The sequence below is a fragment of the Pan troglodytes genome, chromosome 10, assembly GCF_028858775.2.
Source record: "Pan troglodytes isolate AG18354 chromosome 10, NHGRI_mPanTro3-v2.0_pri, whole genome shotgun sequence".
Lineage (NCBI taxonomy): Eukaryota > Metazoa > Chordata > Mammalia > Primates > Hominidae > Pan > Pan troglodytes.
This window is the reverse complement of record NC_072408.2, coordinates 50703665-50725776: the sequence shown is the minus strand read 5'-3', so window position 1 is coordinate 50725776 and position 22112 is coordinate 50703665. Positions and strand designations below refer to the sequence as shown.

Here is a 22112-nt window from a genome sequence, read left to right as displayed (position 1 = left end):
GAGAGAAAAGAAAAGAAAAGAAGGAAAGAAGGAGGGAGGGAAGAAAGGAAGGGAGGGAGGGAGGGAGAGAAAGAGAAGAAAGAAAGAAAGACAGAGAGAAAGAAAGAAAGAAAGAGAAAGAATAGAAAAGAAAAGAAAGAAAAAGAAAGAGAAAGAAAGAAACATCCATCCCTGAGAGTAGACTTTGTATCTCATGGCTGCTAGTCCAATGCACTTGCCTACATTTTATGAATGTTTTATGGGATATAAATTAAATTCTTTTCAATCCTCCCATATAAGATAAAACTATATACTTCCCTAAGTTATATAGAGCCAAGATAGACTTCGAGAAATATTTAATAAGTGGCCAGTTACGGTGGCTCATGCCTGTAATCCCAGCACTTTGGGAGGCCAAGGCAGGTTGATCACTTGAGGTCAGGAGTTCGAGACCAGCCTGACCAACATGGTGAAACCCCGTCTCTACTAAAAATACAAAAAAAAAAAAAAAAAAAAAAAATTAGCCAGGTGTGGTGGCATGCACCTGTAATTCCAGCTACTTGGGAGGCCGAGGCAAGAGAATCACTTGAACCTGGGAGGCAGAGGCTGCAGTGAGCCAAGATCATGCTGTTGCACTCCAGCTTGGGCAACAAGAGCAAAACTCTGTCTCAGGAAAAAAAAAAAAAAAAAGAGAAAGAAATATTTAATATTGAAATAAACAAATACCTTTTTATTTTTTAAAAAAGAAAATTCATCATATGGGGTCTCCACTGAGGAAAATGTAGGTGAGATACTTTTAGCTTCCGGTAAGTAAAAGAGAGTAAAGTGTGCTAGAACTGCCTTTGCTTCTTCAAGGATTTTCTCAAAGTGGGCAGTCAGCTGGGGCTTAAAGTGTTTGTGACAATCAGATCCTTTTCAAGTTAATTTTTGTTTATGGTTCAAGGTAACAGTTGGGTTTATTTTCTGTAGATGGATGTTCAATTGCACCAGCACCATTTGTTTGATGTTCTGAACAGCAAGATGTAAGATTAACTGCAGAAAGTGTCAAACAATAAAACGGCACGTAGCCAACATATATATCATAGAAGCAAGCATTCTTCCCCTTTAAGTAGACTTTCCTAGGAAATATAATTAATCTTTTAAAAACTGACCCAGATAAAATGGAGAACTTGTTTTCTCTCAAAATATAGTGAAATGAAAGGTAAGTGCCCATGTTATTGTACATCATAAATGTTTTCATTAAGAATTTTCTTAAATCACAAATAGGAGTTAAAGAGAATAAAATTTCAAGAAGCACATGTGAAGCAATTGTTAGAATTCATCAAACATACAAGGTATAAGATTAAAGAGTATAAAATCTACAACTCACTTACTTAAGTGAGTGGGCCATAAACGCTCCAGTTCCAAAATGATTTGCCAGTTCACAATGAGTTTAATTGTTCAAAAGCTGTCCACTTGGTGGCACCATGGTGCTGCTGCAGGAATGAGCCTGTTGATCTGGGTATGGGTTCAGTTAGGGACTGACTTCTTACATAGGGTTTTAGGACTCTTAAACATGCGGTCATACCGCAGTACCTGCCAACAACAAACAATTGCCTTAGTCATTTGCACAAGGGAAGAAAAAGAAAAAGACATTTTACATTGTTCAAGCAAAGGCAAAATGGACAGGGTGTAAGTGGACTTGTAGGGCAGGCTGCACAAGTAGATGGATGAAAGACAGTGCAGCATGTCTTTTTATCCACATTCTTAGGCAAAAATGCCTCTGCAGGGTTTTTTTTTTCTTTTCTCTCTCTTATGAGTTGATTCTAAGCAGAAAAATTGACACTAAGCAACTTCAGCCCAGTGAAAGTTCAAGCTGAGCTGCATTTGCCCCTTAATATATATTGAGTGACTGCTATGCCATCATTATTGGGCACTTTAAGTTACATTATAGAAGGCAAAACATAGTTCTTACCCTTGATGTCTTGCAGTCCACCCAGGAAGGTAAGATGTATGTATGAAGCAGTAATTGCTCAATTGTGTGCTGAAGACAGTGCTAACTGGAAGGCATAATTAGGAATGACTTCACTACAGTCTTTCAGCAGGTGGGACTCTGGCTGGTCTTAGAGAATGGCTTCATTGTGGAAGGCAGCAGATTTCTGCACAGCTGAGTAGAAACAGTGCAGGAGGGACCAGGGCTTCCATCACAGTCACTCTGGTGACATGGTTGGGGAAGGAGGAAGTCAGAGTCTCCTGCTCTGTAGCAGCCTACTGGAGAAGCAGCAGCCATCCCAGCTGGGTTTCCCAGCCCCTCCATCCAACTGATTCACCACTCAATAAATCTGTTGACTCATGGATTGATTTTTAAATTATGTTGACTTTTTTCTTCCAGATATTAGAGTGAACACAATCGATTGATTTGTTTAATTTATAATTTATATAGTTGAGTTCAACATTTAGACACTAAATGTGTGGGATGTGTATAAATGAATTTGGAAAGTGAGGAACCTGGAGAATACATTCTACACCTCTTAGAAGAATGCTGATGGCATTTAATAGCTTGCCCCTCAATGCATATTGAAGTGTGTAGAGGCAAAATGATTTTAAGTGTAGGATATGCCTTTTAAAATATTTCAACAAAGAAAAAAGTACATAGTGCAGTGTGCAACACTTTTAATAATTGTTGATTCTGGCTGATGAGTATGTGAGGATTATTGTACTATTCTGTTTTTATGTGCATTTGAAATGTTTTATAGTACTTGGGGGTTGCTGGCAAGATGGTCAAACAGGAAGAGCTCAGGTCTGCAGCTCCCAGCGAGGTCGACGCAGAAGGCAGGTGATTTCTGCATTTCCAACTGAGTTACCTGGTTCATCTCACTGAAACTGGTTGGACAGTGGTGCAGCCCAAAGAGGGTGAGCGAAAGCAGGGTGGGGAAGTGCAAGGGGTCCGGGAACTCCCTGTCCCAGCCAAGGGAAGCCATTAGGGACTATACCGTGCACTCCCACACAGATACTGCACTTTCCCTACAGTCTTGGCAACTCCAGACCAGGAGACTACTTCTGGTGCCTACACCACCAGGGCCCTGGGTTTCCAGCACAAAACTGGGAGGCCATTTGGGCAGACACTGAGCTAGCCACAGGAATCTTTCTTCATACCCCAGTGGAACCTGGAATACCAACAAGACAGAACCATTCACTCCCCTGCAAAGGGGGCTGAAGCCAGGGAGCCAAGAAGTCTGGCTTGGCAGGTCCCACCCCCATGGAGTCCAGCAAGCTACGATCCACTGGCTTGAAATTCTGCCTGCCAGCACAGCAGAGCTGTGCTCAACAGTATGAGCTCAACCTAGGATGCTTGAGCTTGGTAGGGGGAGGGGAATCCACCATTGCTGAGGCTTGAGTAGACAGTTTCACCCTCACAGTGTAAAGAAAGCCACCAGGAAGTTTGAACTCGGCAAAGCCCACCTAAGCTCAGCAAGTCAGCTGTGGCCAGACTGTCTCCTCTCTGGGCAGGGCATCTCTGAAAAAAAAAAGGCAGCAGCCCCAGTCAGGGACTGGGGGAAGGGGCGGTTGTGGGTGCAGCTTCAGCAAACTTAAACATCCCTACCTGGTAGCTCTGAAGAGAACAATGGATCTACCAGCACAGTGTTTGAGCTCTGATAAGGGACAGACTGCCTCCTCAATTGGATCCCTGACCCCCATGTGTCCTGACTAGAAGACACCTCCCAGTAGGGGCGGACAGACACCTCATACAGAAGAGCCCTGGCTGGCATGTGGCGGGTGCCCCTCAGGGAGGAAGCTTCCAGAGGAAGGAACAGGCAGCAATCTTTGCTGGTCTACAGCCTCTGCCAGAGACAGCAAACTCCAGCAGACCTGCAGCAGAGGGGCCCGACTGTTAGAAGGAAAACTAACTAACAGAAAGGAATAGTATCAACATCAACAAAAAGGACGCCCACTCAGAGACCCCATCCAAAGGTCACCAACTTCAAAGACCAAAGGTAGATAAATCCACAAAGATGGGGAGAAACCAGGGCAAAAACGCTGAAAATTCCAAAACTTAGAATGCCTCTTCTCCTCCAAAGGATCACAACTCCTCACCAGCAAGGGAACAAAACTGGACAGAGAATGAGTTTGACGAATTGATAGAAGTAGGCTTCAGAAAGTGGGTAATAACAAACTCCTCTGAGCTAAAGGAGCATGTTCTAACCCAAAGCAAGGAGGCTAAGAACCTTGAAAAAAGGTCAGACGAATCACTAACTAGTATAGAAAAGAACATAAATGACCAGATGGAGCTGAAAAACGCAGCGTGAGAACTTCATGAAGCATACACAAGTATCAATAACCAAATTGATCAAGCGGAAGAAAAGATATCAGGGATTGAAGATCAACTCAATGAAATAAAGTGAGAAAACCAGATTAGAGAAGAAAGAGTGAAAAGAAATGAACAAAGCCTCCAAGAAGTATGGGACTATGTGAAAAGACCAACTCTATGTTTGATTGGTGTACCTGAAAGTGACAGGGAGAATTGAACCAAGTTGGAAAACACTCTTCAGGATATTATCCAGGAGAACTTCCCCAACCTAGCAAGGCAGGCCAACATTCAAATTCAGGAAATACAGAGAACACCACAAAGATACTCCTTGAGAAGAACAACCCCAAGACACATAATCATCAGATTCACCAAGGTTGAAATGAAGGAAAAAATGTTAAGGGCAGTCAGAGAGAAAGGTCAGGTTACCCACAAAGGGAAGCCCATCAGACTAACAGTGGATCTCTGGGCAGAAAACCTACGAGCCAGAAGAGAGTGGGGGCCAATATTCAACATTCTTAAAGAAAAGAATTTTCAACCCAGAATTTCATATCCAGCTAAACTAAGCTTCATAAGTGAAGGAGAAATAAAATCTTTTACAGACAAGCAAATGCTGAGAGATTTTGTCACCACCAGGGCTTCCCTACAAGAGCTCCTGAAGGAAGCACTGAACATGAAAAGGAATAACTGGTATCAGCCACTGCAAAAACATACCAAATTGTAAAGACCATTGACGCTATGAAGAAACTACATCAACTAATGTGCAAAATAATCAGCTAGTATCATAATGACAGGATCAAATTCACACATAACAATATTAACCTTAAATGTAAATGGGATAAATGCACCAATTAAAAGACACAGAGTAGCAAACTGGATAAAGAGTCAAGACCCATCGGTGTGCTGTATTCAGGAGACCCATCTCATGTGCAGAGACACAAATAGGCTCAAAATAAAGGGATGGAGGAATATTTACCCAGCAAATGGAAAGAAAAAAAAAGCAGGTGTTGCAATCCTAGTCTCTGATAAAACAGACTTTAAACCAACAGAGATAAAAAGAGACAAAGAAGGGCATTACATAATGCTAAAGGGATCAATGCAACAAGAAGAGCTAACTATCCTAAATATATATGCACCCAATACAGGAGCACCCAGATTCATAAAGCAAGTTATTTGAGGCCTACAAAGAGACTTAGACTCCCACACAACAATAGTGGGAGTCTTTAATACCCCACTGTCAATATTTGACAGTTCAACGAGACAGAAAATTAACAAGGATATCCAGGACCTGAACTCAGCTCTGGACCAAGCAAATCTAATAGACATCTACAGAGCTCTCCACCCCAAATCAACAGAATATACATTCTTCTCAGCACCACATTGCACTTATTCTAAAATTGACCATATAATTGGAAATAAAACACTCCTCAGCAAATGCAAAAGAATGGAAATCATAACAGTCTCTCAGACCACAGTGCAATCAAATTAGAACTCAGAATTAAGAAACTCATTCAAAACCACACAACTACATAGAAAGTGAACAACCTGCTCCTGAATGACTACTGGGTACATAACAGAATGAAGGCAGAAATAAAGATGTTCTTTGAAACCAATGAGAAGAAAGACACAACGTACCAGAATCTCTGGGACACATTTAAAGGGGTGTGCAGAGGGAAATGTATACCACTAAATGCCCACAGAGGAAAGTAGGAAAGATCTAAAATCAACACCCTAACATCACAATTAAAATAACTAAAGAAGCAAGAGCAAACAAATTCAAAAGCTAGCAGAAGGCAAGAAATAACTAAGATCAGAGCAGAACGGAAGGAGATAGAGACACGAAAAACCCTTCAAAAAATCAATGAATCTAGGAGCTGGATTTTTGAAAAGACCAACAAGATAGATAGACTGCTAGCCAGACTAATAAAGAAGAAAAGAGAGAAGAATCAAATAGACGCAGTAAGAAATGATAAAGGGGATATCACCACCAATCTCACAGAAATACAAACTACCATCAGAGAATACTATAAACACCTCTACGCAAATAAACTAGAAAATCTACAACAAATGGATAAATTCCTGGACACAGACACCCTCCGAAGACTAACCAGGAAGAAGTTGAATCCCTGAATAGACCAACAACAAGTTCTGAAATTGAGGCAGCAATTAATACCCTACCAATCAAGAAAAGTCCAAGACCAGACAGATTCACAGCCAAATTCTATCAGAGGTACAAAGAGGAGCTGGTACCATTCCTTCTGAAACTATTCCAAACAATAGAAAAAGAGAGGATCCTCCCTGACTCATTTTATGAGGCTAGCATCACCCTGACACCAAAACCTGGCAGAGACACAACAAAAAAAGAAAATTTCAGGCAAATATCCCTGATGAACATCAATGCAAAAATCCTCAATAAAATACTGGCAAACTGAATCCAGCAGCACATCAAAGAGCTTATCCAGCATGATCAAGTCAGCTTGCATCCCTGGGATGCAAGGCTGGTTCAACATACACAAATCAATAAACATAATCCATCACATAAACAGAACCAATGACAAAAACCACATGATTATCTCAATAGATGCAGAAAAGGCCTTCAGTAAAATTCAACAGCCCTTCATGCTAAAAAACTCTCAATAAACTAGGCATTGCTGGAACATATCTCAAAATAATAAGAGCTATTTATGACAAACCCAAAGCCAATATCATACTAAATGGCCAAAAACTGGAAGCATTCCCTTTGAAAACCGGCACAAGACGAGGATGCCCTCTCTCACTGCTCCTATTCAACATAGTATTGGAATTTCTGGCCAGGGCAATCAAGCAAGAGAAAGAAATAAAGGGTATTCAATTAGGAAAAGAGGAAGTCAAATTGTCCCTGTTTGCAGATGACATGATTGTATATTTAGAAAACCCCATTGTCTCAGCCCAAAATCTCCTTAAGCTGATAAGTAAATTCAGCAAAGTTTCAGGATAAAAAATCAATGTGAAAAACCACAAGCATTCCTATACATCAATAACAGAGATCCAAATCATGACTGAACTCCCATTCACAACTGCTACAAAGAGAATAAAATACCTAGGAATCCAATTTACAAGGGATGTGAAGGACCTCTTCAAGGAGAACTATAACCACTGCTCAAGGAAATAAGAGAGGACACAAACAAATGGAAAAACATTCCATGCTTATGGATAGGAAGAATCAATATCCTCAAAATGGCCATACTGCCCAAAGCGATTCATAGATTCAATGCTATCCCAATCAAGCTACCACTGACTTTCTTCAAAGAATTGGAAAAAACTACTTTAAATTTAATACGGAACCAAAAAAGAGCCTGCGTAGCCAAGACAATCCTAAGCAAAAAGAACAAAGCTGGAGGCATCAAGCTACCTGACTTCAAACTATACCAAAAGGCTACAGTAACAAACACAGCATGGTACTGGTACCAAAACAGATATATAGACCAATGGAACAGAACAGAGGCCTCAGAAATAACGCCACACATCTACAACCATCTGATCTTTGACAAACCTGAGAAAAACAAGCAATAGGTGTGAGTTCATGTCCTTTGCAGGGACATAGATGACACTGGAAACCATCATTCTCAGCGAACTAATACAAGAATAGAAAACCAAACATCACATGTTCTCACTCATAAGTGGGAGTTGAACAATGAAAACACATGGACACAGGGAGGGGGACATCACACACCAGGGCCTGTTGGGGGCTGGGGGTCTACGGGAGGGATAGCATTAGGAGAAATACCTAATGTAGATGATGGGTTGATGGGTACAGCAAACCACCATGGCACATGTGTACCTATATAACAAACCTGCATGTTCTGCACATGTACCCCAGAATTTAAAGTATTAAAAAAATGTTTTATAGTACTTTTTTCTCAAAAGTTAATGGTTTAAAAAAAAAATTCTGGAAACTGGGCAAGACTGAGCCTGAAACTAAGGGAGGTGGGTTCAGGTGAGGGTGTGGATGATGAGGAAATGAAGCAGAAGTTAGTACTAAGACCCTCCAGCTGGAAAAAGTATTACAGTCATGCCTCATCGTTCAAGGAGGATTGGGTCCAGGACAATCCAAAGTCCTCACATACTCAAGTCTCACAGTCGGTCCTTGGTATAAGTGCATGTCATAGCCTACAAGGCTGTATTTCCATCCATGTTTAGCTGAAAAACAAATCTGCATATAATGGGACCCATGCATTTCAAACCCTATTGTTCAAGGGTCAATTGTATTGGCCAATGAATCTACCCAAAAGAAGGTGGAAGAAAAATGTCCTGATGGGGAGATTTACCAGTTAAAAAAGAATCTTCAGGAAATAGACTGTTTCTTTCTGTTCCAACCCACTTGTCCACACTCCAGTGTGAATTATCAGGGACTGTGCATTTAGAAGATAACAGCACCTATCAAACAAGGAATGTGCACACAACCATCAAAGTACTTTCATACAAATTCTCTCAAACATATAAGAAAAGCCATTCTCATCTATGTCTGTCCTCTAGGATTCCTCTGGCATTCTCTAATCTCATCTGCAGGCTAAAGAGAAATAGGCTAGGAAATCAAGAAACATTGAAAAAAAGGGGGAAATGTTTAAAAAGAAACACTAAAAAATGAGATATTGCTTGTGACTGAGCACAAAACCAAAAGTAAGAAACTCTTTCTTAGAATTCTGATTCTTCCACTTTTGAGTTGTGGGGTTGAGGACAAGTCACTTAAATTTCCTGAATGGATAGAGTAATTGATTTTTGAAGTGTTTACTTTTGACCATAATTTGCACTGCAGATACTCTCTCTCCCAACTTTTCTGGTATGCACACCCACAAGGCCTCAAGTCCACAGCAAATGAGAATAAAAACACAAGATTACAACGTACAGGTTCAATAGAGATCCAACCTGGTGGTAGATGAAAGCAATCTGGGAATGATCTGAAAAGCAAAAGACCTGATTGGTCTGCCCCAGGTGAAAGCTAAGCTATGAGCACATGCCAGAAGATTGGAGAGAGAAGAGGAAATGTGGGAAACAGCCTTACAAAGATGAATTGCATAAGAAAAAGCACTTCTCACTCCCCATGTTTCCTTCCTTGTTTTTCTAAAATAACACTCCTGGTCTCCCTTTGCTCTCTCCTTTAACTCCTCCACCAAAGAAGTGTAGAAACGTATCTGCTTGGTGAGTTTGAAATAAAACAGGACAAACATAACCCAGCCCCTTCCTCCTCCTTTCTCTCATGGCATTTATTGAGTGCTTAAAGGCCAATGGTAGCTCTTTATTGTGGACTGATGCCTTTTATCCTCTTTCTTTCTTTTTGACGTGATGCTCCTTTACACAATTTATCCTGCTTCCCTGGTTTCTTGTCTCTTTCCTGACACTGCTACTGCCCCTCCCCATCTGCTAAGCTAGTTCTTTTGACTCAATTATATTGGAGCCAGGGGAAGGAGAAGAGGAAATGGGCCAGGATAAAACTAGGCCCATAGTTATGAAGTTGAATGGTGTCCATTCAACTTCATAAAGTTATTTAATTATTACTTTCCTTAGATCATACTTGTTCAATGTAATGTAATAGTCTCACAATTATAGTCTTTGTTTTTTTTCCTGTTGTATCTCCAACATCAATAACTCCTTGGCACATCAGTTTCTCACCAAATATTTATGATGGATGAGTGAATAAATAAATGAGGAAGTATATGATGAAAATAAGAGATAAAAAGTTTAGTTGGAAATATGAAAATCAATTAAAGACAATTAACTAAATACAATTAAAGAGTGGGCCAAGATGTTCCAGCCCAGTGCAAATTAAAATAAAGCACAATTTATTTTATGCCATAAATCGCATAAAAGAGTATTCAAGTCAAAAAGAAAGAAATAGGATAAAAGGCATCAGTCCACAATAAAGAGCTACCATTGGCCTTTAAGCACTCAATAAAATGGTGTTAAAATATAGGAAGTAAGAATTATTTAAAATAAAAGCAGAAACAAAAATATGTTTATTCCACAAGACTTTATTAGACCACTTTTAGCTTTTGACAGGTCAAGTATGCAAAAAATAAACAATGACATAAATAATTTTTAATATAGGAGAGCAAAGGACCCCCTACAAAAAATATATAGTTTCTGTACCTTTGTACATATATGAAAATTGATATTGTACTAGATTCATTAGGTTGGCCTATCTAACAATCATTATAAACTGTATGCTCTAAGCTAGAGATTAGAAAACTGAAAACAAGCCCAGCTAGGCATCTTGTGGCTGGCAGTGCCCATATGGTTCAGTTCTTGCCAAAGAGACAGAAACACAAATCTACATGTGCCTCCTCTTCCTGTTCCTCTTCCTTCCTGCTTGGACCATACACAGGATGCCCAAGGTGCAGCAGCACCATCTCCATAAGTTGGCAGAGCAGGAAAACAGAAAGAGCCTGCTTCCTTCAAGGCAGTCCTGGGCTTTCTCCTGTGGACTTGTCGTAGGGCACAAATCAGCCCCTTAGTCATTCAAGCCCCTCAGCTGGGTTTTCAGGCACTTGCACTGAGAACAACGCAAACTGACACAGCCCAGCCACAAAGAAAACACTAATAAATACACCAACGCAAAATCTGCACAGGCCACATCCTCCAACCACAATTCAACGAAGCTAGAAATAAATCATAAGAGTTTTAAAATCCATTTAGAAAATGTAAAGCATTCTTTTCAATAAATATTGGCAAAGGAGAAGCAAAAAATGCAAATTCATACTATTTAGACAAAAATAAAATTATAGCATTAATTATGTTACAAATTCTACTCTCCAGAATTCCTTATCTCCCATTTCTGCTGTTATTATTTTCCTAGAATTTATCACTTTCTCATATACTACATAATGTATTACATCTTTAACTTAATTTTCACCATCTCCTACTAGAATATAAGCTCCATGAAGCTAGGGACTTTTGTCTGTTTTGTTCACTGTTCTATCCCCAGCACCTGAAATACTGCCTGGCCCCCAGCCAACATTCAGTAAGACTGTTGAATAAACTAATAATTGCCCTAAAAGGCAAATATATAATTTTAACTTTTATTATTAACATTTTTAAAAGAAAATATTATAATCCAACTCAAGTTGAAAGACATAAACAGCAATCAGGCAAACAAACAAAGAATAAAATTCCTAAATAATACAGACAGAAAAATAATAAAGATAAAAACGGAAATTAATGAATTTTTTAAAGTACCTTTTATAAATATATGAAGAAAATTTTGATGAAAAAATACAACAGACAAACGTCCGGTAAATCTGACCAATGAAAGTAGAAAATCACAAACAAAAATAGAGACAAAAAGGAAACTATTATAAAAGCTAGAAAGGAGAATAATAAATGATAGTAGATGACTATTACTAATTCTGTGCCCATATATTTTAGTATTAAAAAATAGACAATTTTCTCTGAAAACTTAAAAGAATAAAATGGACTTACAAAGCTCAACAAAATCTGAATAGGTTAATAATCATCAACAACCAAGAAATGCAAGTTATCAAATAATTATCTTAAAAATAAAAGGCTTTTGAAAGGATTTATTAGTTAGTTCTTACATATTTTCAAAGAAACATAAATCTCCATGCTATAGAAAATTATTAAAGAAAATAGCAAAACATGAATTTGATGTTGATTTTTTAAAGTGCCTTTTTGTTATCCATTATTGTTATTTTTCCTTGAACCTATTGATTTGATTTATAGTGTTAATAAAAGTCCTAATAATAAATCACTGTTGTGTTGTTATGGCGGAGAAATCTTTTACTATACTTTTGAATTCAGTTTGCTGGTCAACAATGCAATAGAATATTAAGCAGCCAATTAAAGGAAAGGTTCTGAAGAGATTTTTATGACATGAGAAAATGCTTATGTTGTTTTCTTTATTCAAATTTATTTCCTCTAATGGGCTGAAAGTTACATATCTTTATTCTTCCAGCATAGCATTTCTCAACCTTAAATTCTACCTTGTCTGAAATTAACATTGTCATCTTGACTTTTGGAGTTTGTTACAGTTCATTGAGAATTGGTGGTCTCCAGGGATCTAACAAATGGTCTGCTAGGAGTTTGACAATTTTAGAGGAAAAGGGGTTGAAACCATTTTGTTCACATACATTTCCCCAATTTGAAATGTTAGGTTAATAATGAATCCTCTCAAAATTCATATGTTGAAATTTAATTGCCAGTGTGATAGTATTAAGAGGTGGGGCCTCTTAGGAAGTGATGAAGTTGCAAGGGCAGAGCCCTCATAAAAGGGATTAGTGGCCTTATGAAAGCAGTGCAAGGGCCGTTTACCCCTTCCACCATGTGAAGACACATTGTGTCCTCTAGAAGGTGCCATCTATGAGGAATAGGCCCTCAACCGACACCAAATCTGCGGGTGTCTTGATCTTGGACATCCCAGTCTCTAGAACTGTGTACAATAAATTTCTGTTGTTTTTGAATTACCCATTCTAAGGTATTTTGTTATAGCAGCCGAGACTAAGATATTTTCACAGAAATCCCATCACATTCTAACAACCATGAGTTTTTCAAAGTTTGTGCAAGTAGTGAAAGGACATAAGTGAATGAATTCATTTCGGTTAACACTAAGTTAATAGCACAAAGTTCTCGGTTATTTGCATATTTGCACATTTTTATTAATTAAAGCAGCAGTCCCCAACCTCTTTGCTACCAGGGACCGGTTTCATGGAAGACCATTTTTCAATGGACTGGGGAGGGAGGATTAGATTCTCATGCAGAGTACACAACCTAGATCCTTCCAATGTGCAGTTGTGCAATTCACAATAGAGTCCAAGCTCCTATGAGAATCTAATGCCTCCGCTCATCTTTTTTTTTTTTTTTTGATACCGAGTCTTGCTCTGTCACCCAGGCTGAAGTGCAGTGGCGCCATCTCAGCTCACTGCAACCTCTGCCTCCTGGGTTCAAGCAATTCTCCTACCTCAGCCTCTGGAGTAGCTGGGATTACAGGGGCACGCCACCATTCCCGGCTAATTTTTGTATTTTTAGTAGAGACGGGGTTTCGCTATGTTGGCCAGGCTGGTCTCCTACTCCTGACCTCAGACGATCCACCAGCCTCGGCCTCCCAAAATGCTGGGATTACCAGCGCGAGCCACCGTGCCGGTCAGCCTCCGCTGATCTGACAGGAGGTGGAGCTCAGGTGGTAATGCTCGCTTGCCAGCCACACACCTCTTGCTGTGTGGCCCCATTCCTAACAGGCCACAGACTGGCCCCTGGCCCCTGAGTTAGGAACCTCTGAATTAAAGGACTGCATCCAAAGGAGCTAGACAATTTGTACCTTTTTTCTCCCGCATACTAGACAGCCCATTTGCCTCCAGAATAAAGTGGTGACAACTTCTGTGTTATTCGTGTTTTCTACCTATGGAGATTTGCGGATGTCCACATTATTTGCACATTATTCACATATTTGCGCTATGTATATTTCATTGTTTACATTTTCCATATTTTCATTTTGCTATTCATATTATAGCTCAAGTTCAACAAAATGGATCAGTGGGTCAAGAGTGTTCCATTAAAGAGTAAGAGTGGTAAATGATAAACTGATTCTTAGATCTACATGGAAATGCAAAGGATCTAGGATACTCAAAACTATCTTGAGTAAAGGATGGAATTGATTTTATGAATTTTAAAGACCATTGTTTATTATTTTGAATGGCTTGTGTGATATATGTAGTATCTTGAATATCCTGAACCTATTAATTTAGGACTTAATATGAAAAATAAGATATTAGAATTTTTAATAAGATGAAGCCAATAGCACAATGGTAGAACACTTGACCCTTTCCCACTTGATCATTGTCTTAGTCTACTCAGGCTGCCGTAATGGAATACCACAGACTGGATGACTTAAACAACAGAAACTTATGTTCTCACAGTTTTGGAGGATCAAAGTCTGAGATCAGGGTGCTAACATGGTCAGGCTCTGGTAAGGGTCTCTTTCTGGCTTGCAGATGGCCACCTTCTCCTTGTATTCTCCCATGGTGGAGAGAGAGAAAACAAGCTCCCTGGAGTCTCTTCTTATAAGTGCACTAATTCCATTGTGAGGCCCTGCCATCATGACCTCATCTAAATCTAATTACTTCCTAATGTCCCATTTCCAAATCCCATCATCACATTGGGGGCTGCAGCTTCAAAATGTGAATGGGAATGGTGGAAACAATGTAGTATAGGGCAACTGTCTTTGTCTATTTGGGCTGCTATAACTAAAAAACACCATAAACTGTATAAGTTACAAACAACAGAATTTTATTTCTCATAGTTCTGGAGGCTTGGAAGCCACTATTAAGGTGCTAACAGATGTCTCTAGTGACAGCTCATTTCCTGGTTCATAGATGGTGCCTTGTCATGGTGGCACCATGAGAAAGAACAAAGAAGAACAGGGAACTCTCACTTTCAGTGGACCAGCCACCAGTGTACTCTGCCATTTTGGAGGCTGGACCTCTCTTAAATCACAGGAGTTGGAGAGAGTTGTAACATTTGGATGAAATTTTAAAAATAGATCTAGTAGTTCTATTTTTTTGGACAAGTGAAGAAAATTATTCCTGCTATGGTCTGAATGTTTGTGTACCTCCAGAATTCATATGGTTGAAGGGCAAGGCAGTTCCTTCACATGGTGGAAGGGGCAAGGCACGTGATGTCTTCACATGGTGGAAGGGGTGAGGCACATGATGTCTTCACATGGTGGAAGGGGTGAGGCAGCTCTCTGGGGTTTTTAATAATGGCACTCATCCCATTTATGAGGCCTCTACCCTCATGATGTAATCACCTCCCTTACCTCCTAATACTATCACCTTGAGCATTAGGTTTCAACATATGAGAGTATTTGGAGGTGCACAAACATTCAGACCACAGCAGCAATAATTTTCTTCACTTGTCAAGAAAAATGGCACTACTAGATCTATTTTTAAACTTGCATTCAAAAGTCACAACTCTCTTCACCTTCTGTGATTTAACAGGAGTCAAACCTCCAAAATGGCAGAGTCCAATGGTGGCTGGTCCACTGAAAGTTTGAGTCCTTGTTCTTCTTTGGTCCCCCTGGGTATCCCCCATGTCAGAACGCTTACTGAACTCCATTATGATTTTATGCTAGAAGAACATGCTGAAGTCTCGTTTCCTTTTTCCTCCTTCCTCCCTCTAATTATTGTAGAGTTCCAGATGACTCTGGTTTTTTTCCTCTAATAACACCACAAATTTAATTCACTTTATTTAAGAAGAAATTGTTACAGCTTTAATCTGGAGGCAACCAGCTTGCTTGCTCCCAGCTGCTCAGTATGGAGAAGAGGGGCCAACTTGCCCAGCTCCTTTGAATGCAGTAATTTATCCTGATAACTGCTCTAAACACTTCTCCCCGCTTCATTCTCATGCACTGAGCTGAAGTATTCTGAGGCTTACTCCCGGGTAAGAGTGCTCCTAAGAGTGTTTTGAGTATTGTTTATTCTTTTCTCATCCCAGCAGAGGAGAAGGAACCATCAGAAGGGAGGAAACTGACAATAAGGAAGAAATCACTGATAAAGCAAGTTCCCCAAGGGTGTGGAAAGATAGAATTGTGAAGACAGGTAGAACAGGAATAGCAACACTTTCTCTTCTATTAACTGGAGAGAAGATGCAGGAGAGCTGGGATCAGAGACAGTGGGTTAAATTATCCCAATCCTTGCCTCTAATAGGGACTCAACTACTTATTGAACTTGATAGATGTTAACTAGTGACACAAACTTCCAGCTCCTAGTGAGTAACAACAGGTATCATTGTAACATATCATATCTGGCAACAGAGCACTGGACTGCGTGGGTCATGTAGATAAACTAATGGAGCAATCGGTATACTCAGTAGTCACCTATTCTTTTAATTATAATGATTATCAAGTGCACTTTACAGTCAACATAGGAGTAACCTACACTAGCAGCATAAATCCTCTCTCATCTTTAAATATTGCTAAAAGACTAAAGAAGGAAACCAACAAGGATTGAGCTCTTAAGTGTCAGGCTCTTTGCAAAGTACCTTACTACATTGTTTCATTGAATTGCTCATAACAACACTATTGAAGAAACTGACTCAGGGAAATTAAGTACCTTGCCAATGTCATGCATGGGCCTAGAAAGCAGAGCTGGGATTCAAACTTAGATGGCTTCACTTAAAAACCCATTCTTTCCATATGCCACAATGCAAAAAAAAAGAAAAAAAAAGCAAGGAAAGAAAGAAAGAGAGAGAGAGAGAAAGAAAGAAAGAAAGAAAGTTTAATCTCCAATAAATTAATCTCATACCAGAAAAAGACCATTCAAGCACCTTACAGAGACAATGTGTAGCAGAAAAGCAATCTCACTGAACCTCTTTTCTGTATCTTCTATGAAGTATCACAGATTTGTGGGTATTTTCAGAAAGCTGACAACTTGTGGATAGAGGATAACTTTTTGTCCATCTCTAGATTTCCCCTATTCTGGTGAGACAGCAGTTTTAAAATGCCTCCTATTTCTCTCCCTCTGAATTTGAGGTCCTCTATTATTTTCTGCTGTCAGAACTCAGACAAATCTTATTATTTTATTAGGTCATTGGATATGATTTATATGTCTCTTAGGAGGAGTGACTGTAGAAAGGGAGAGTGATAGGACTTATCAGCCCCGGAGAGGACTGAGCTCACCTATTAAGTTATCCTGTCTGCCCTGTACTTGACAGTTTTTAATGCTTCCACCTCCTGCAGCTTCCAGTGTTTGTCCTTCTGAAGTGCCCATTCCAGATGTTATTGTTACATTGTGCCAGTACTTATGGCCCAAGCATGCTAGTGCTTTCCATGTCTTGGGCATAGACTGCTGTAACAGTTCCCTGCTGTCCTCCTTTCAATGCATCATCCAAAAACCTCAAATGATCAGCAGGAACCAACTACAGCCTCTGAAGCAAGCAACATACCCTGGCTCAGGCTACTTTCAAGTTAAAATTATTTCTTGGTAGGCAATGATTGTGTCTTGCTAACTCTCCATTAACCTGACAGTTCCTGCTTCGTCCTCCTCAGCCTTCATTGTGTTATCATTTTATATAGCTAGTGAGCTCCTCAAGTTATTTGCCCATGATAACTGTTACCTGCCAGAGGATGAACAAATAGGGACAGAGAGAGACGTGACTTCCTTGTATCAGTCAGCATAGCCAAAGTTATGCTGTGGCAACAACTGATCCCCAAAATCTCAGTGTCTTACAACGATAGAGGTTTATTTCTCATTCATATTATATGTTCATTGTGGTTGGGCATGTGTCTTTACTTCAGGACCTCAGCTAATAAAACAGACTCCCTGAGGAACATTGTCTTTGGCAGAGGCAAATTGAAACTGGACAATTGTTCCATCAAACTAATGTTTATGGTTTCTTTTGAACAAACATAGAAATTGACCCTCCCAGCCTTCAAATTTGAGAAAGTTACAATTGTCTTATCTGAGTTCCTTTCTCAGGAAACCAACCATCAGGCCTCCCAGATAGTATCAGGGAACTGAAACTCACCAGATCACCACATCTGGACAATGAGACACCAGACACCTCACCATCATGATCACCTAACCAACTACCTGTTTCCTGTTGACCAACTCCTCTTTCTTACCCCTCCTTAATCCTTGTTTTCCTACATGTAATTACATTTATCTCCTGCTATATAAACCCCTGATCTTAGTTAGTCAGGGAGATGTATTTTAGAGTGCTCTCCCATCTCCTTGGCTGCAGCACTCAAAACCTTCTTCCCTGACAATACTCATTGTCTCAGTGATTGGCTTTCTGTGAGGCAAGCAGCAGGACCTAGATCAAACCCCTGGTGTTTCAGTAACAAAATGAAGCACGCAGAACAGAAACATCTGTCCCCACTTAACCAACAACACAAGTCACATGATCATTCCTGATATCAACAGAGAGAGAATGTGAAATCCTCCTTTGGGGAGCAGTACCCCAACGAGAGGCAGTGTTGGGGAGCAGTACCCCATCGAGAGGCAGCACACATTTAGAACAATAATACAATCTACCACACTCACTTCAATATAGACCTGTCATGATATTCCCAAATTGCCTTAGAGGGAGTGCCGTCTATGGAGCCCCAGTCTCAAGACTCTTCCGCAGATTCTGCCAGGGCAGCAGACACCTGCTCATTTTCTCAGCCATGCCTGCCATGTTGAATTGAGCCTCTCTGACACTGACAGATGGCACTGGTTTCCTAGAGACTCCGAGGTGAATCAAGGTGTTGCTCCTCGTCTTTATAATTCCCAGACTGTCTGATATTTGTATCTAAAGAGGGAGACCTCTTCACTTGCCCAGCCCCTGGGGCAGGGTAGGTAGAGAAGTCCCATCCCCTGGAGCCCCACATTTCTGTCAATGAAGGACATTGTATTCTGAGTCACTTCTTTTTACAGCCTGTCAGAGACCAAATTAGATCACTGTGAAGGAATACACTATGACCCATCTGTCCATTCAAATAAATCACTGACCTTTGTTTTTATTTTTTGCCCTAGCAGAAAGGTGTTCAAAACAGCTGTTTCTGTGATAAATCTTTAAGAGTTTAATAGGATAAATGTTGTTGTACTTGATGTTTTTATGCTATGATTATTTCTGTATTGAAAGGCATAGGACTTAAGAAGATAATGCTGTCCTTGGCAGCATGAGAGACATGTGAAATAAAGATGATTTAATGACTTGAATTATGTTAATAAACAGAAAATACCTGTGTAGGAGGTTTTTCTTCTAAATATGGTTACTCAAAATCTAGCTGAAGACCATTTCAAAAGAACTAATAATATAATAATATAATAATTTTATATACACTAATTTGGTGGCTACAAGCACACACACAAACTATATACACACATATATAAGTATATATATGTGTGTATATATATATATAGAGAGAGAGAGAGAGAAAGAGAGAGAGAAGAGAGTGTTAACCATTACTCATATAAATCAGGGAGACAGAACAAATTTAAAAAATGTCTCCTGTGGTGATATAAATAGACTGTGGTGACTACACTACTGTAGTTGAGTTTTGAAACTCACATGAAAACAACTGATATTCCTTTACTGAAGAACTATTTACCGAGCGCCAACTCTGAGCCAGGCACTCATCCAAGCACAAGGTATGCAAGAGATGGAAGCAGATAACCTGTAATCCCAGTGCTTTGGGAAGCCGAGGTGGGAGGATTGTTTGAGCCCAGGAGTTTGAGGGTGCAGTGAACTATGACTGTGCCACCACACTCTAGCCTGGGCAACAAGAGCGAGACCCCATCTAAAAAAAAAAATCCCATCCTTCATAGAACTTATGTTTTAGTGGGAGGAAAAAGACAAATGAAATATAGAAGACATCGTCTGTTTCTACCTCCTGGTCCACTCTCCACTCTGATCTGTGCCCTGCGAGGCCCATCTGTATAGACTGCATCCATAAGCTCACTTTCTCTTCTGCTTCCAGGTAGATTTAGCCAATGGGAGGAACTTGCAAGAGATCAGAGAACAAGAGGAGTTGACAAGTTGAGTTGACTCATCAAGGGATGGCTGCATCCTTCTCCCAGAGGCAGCCCGCTCCACATTGCTATCCTTTCTAGGTGCCTCTCTCTGTCCTGGTAACTGTTCTCTCACTTTGACCCTATAGGCCTTGGGGTGGCAATGGCTCCCACCAGCACCACCACCATGGTTGCTGGTCCCATCACATTACAGCAGCCCTCTGAAGCTTCCCTAAACCTTGCCCACACCTTTGTTAACCACTCTTTTATTACACTGTCCCAAGTCATCCAGTTCGAGGGTACTGTTTCCTGCTCTAACCCTGACCCATACACAAAATAAGGAAGTAAATTATATAGTAAATTGAATGTTGATAAGCTTTGTTGAGAAAAACAAAGCAGGGAAAGCAGATAAGGAGTGCTGGACCAGGACAGGTGGGTGCTTTTTAAATAGGGTGGTCAGGGAAAGCTTCATCAATAAACGTGTCTAATACTGCAGATTTGTCCATCTTCCAGCAGACCTTTCCTTTCAAAGGAAATCTTACAAGGACCTGAAAATTTAAAACCTGGAAGAGAGAAACATCACTGGTTGGAGCAGAGGCAGGAGTAGAGACGAAGGCTCAGAGCTCTGCCCCATGGCCTATTTCTCCCTATACCCTCCAAGCCTCTACGAACTCATGCACCACCCCACCCCTAGCTTCTGATGCATCTTGACTGGCCCTAGTACTTCAAGATACACACAACCAAGGAAGATACAAAATATTGTGTTTCCTTTTAAGCAGCAGGATCTCACTCTATCTCCCAGGCTATGGTTGCAGTGGTGCAACCATAGCTCACTGCAGCCTCCTAATCCTGGGCTTAAGGGATCCTCCTGTCTCAGCCTCCTGAGTAGCTGGAATTACAGGAGTGTGTCACCAAGCCTGGCTAATTTTTTAATTGAGAGGCAGGGTCTTGCTATGTTGCCCAGACTGGTCTTGAACTCTTGGCCTCAAGTGATTCTCCCTCCTCAGCCTCCCAAAGTGCAGGGATTATAGGGACATGCTGCCATGCCTGGCCAATATTTGGTTCTTAATCCTCTCCAAGTTTTACATTGTATCATTCCAAAGAAACAAAACTACTCCATCTTACCTTTAGGAAACAGCTTTTGTAGCGCCATGACTGAATGTTATGTCCTCATCTCTCACTCACTCCTGAAAACAGAAACGGTCTCACATATATTTTGTCTTTCATCTTTATTTGTAAAATTGACATTCAGGATCCTGTTTCTATTTTCTCCATGTCATCTATATAAGTACAGATATGATAAATTATCTCAGGGCCAGGAAAAAGTTTGTCTCTCCTGTTGAACTACAATCTTTCCTTCTATTGGACAATAAGAAGTGTGTATTTCATCATGTTTTCCTCTTCACGGTGGCTTACAGGAAACTCAGAGCCAAGTGTCATGTTAAAGTGCTATGACTTTTCTCAAGGATGTTTTCTTAATGTAATTTTCTTCTCTAGTTTCCCTTTTATGGTTTTGTTTTGTATGCTTTATTTTATTGCATGATTTTCTTACAGAGGTAGGCAAGCTGTAAATATATATTATAATGCAATCTAATTAAAATTTTTTCATTTTATTTTGGCTGACTTTTCCTGGTTATATACACAATATCAATATAATCTATAAAAATGAAAGCTTTAGCTAATTAATTATTTTTGTTCTCTTTACTAAAATAAGCTATTTGATGTTTTTCTTACTCAGGAGACTGTATTTCTTAATTCATGACAAAAAAAAAAAAAAAAAAAAACAATATGAGCTGGGCATGGTGGCCCATACCTGTAGTCCTAGATACTCAGGAGGCTGAGGCAGGAGGATTTCTTGAGCTCAGGAGTTCAAGGCTATAGAACACTACAATTGCACCTATGAATAGCCACTGCACTTCAGGTCATGCAATGTAGCGAGACACCATCTGTAGAAAAATAAATTAATTAAAATAAATTTTTAAAAACAATACTTCTGGATAATTATTATTGTCAGGATCTATGCTCAGTTCTGAGGATTCAAAGATGAATGTGGTACAGACCCTGTCCTAAAGGAATTTACAGTCTAGAAGTGAAGAGTTCTTCATTCTTTCAAACTTCTCATTCCAAACCAGTATTTATTTGTAGTTTTAAAACTAATTTGCAGAATAATACATTTTTGAAAGTAAAATTAGTTTTCCCCCTTAGTTCTGTTCTCTCATTCTAATAGATATAGAGATAAAATAAATCAACATTCTAAGCATTCTGCAAATGTAAGCATTCAAACAAACGTAAGATTGCTTTTAAAATGCTCTCTACAATAAGCATTTATGGAGGCCAGCCAAAGCTTCCATCGACTCACTAGGGCTGTG

At 39.8% G+C, this 22112-nt stretch overlaps 1 long non-coding RNA gene across 2 annotated transcripts in view; it reads right to left on the bottom strand.

Moving 5' to 3' along the window:
- LOC134807570 (uncharacterized) overlaps positions 1-22112 on the bottom strand; it is a 92829-nt gene that overhangs the window by 6290 nt on the left and 64427 nt on the right. Inside the window, exons 3-5 of one of the 2 annotated variants that reach the window (XR_010148326.1) lie at positions 21557-21689; positions 20869-20930; positions 18794-20306 (exon numbers count right to left, since the gene is read on the bottom strand). This is a non-coding gene — a long non-coding RNA (uncharacterized LOC134807570). Of the gene's footprint in view, positions 1-18793; positions 20307-20868; positions 20931-21556; positions 21690-22112 lie in introns of those variants that run through there. The other variant, XR_010148327.1, reaches the window with a different exon arrangement.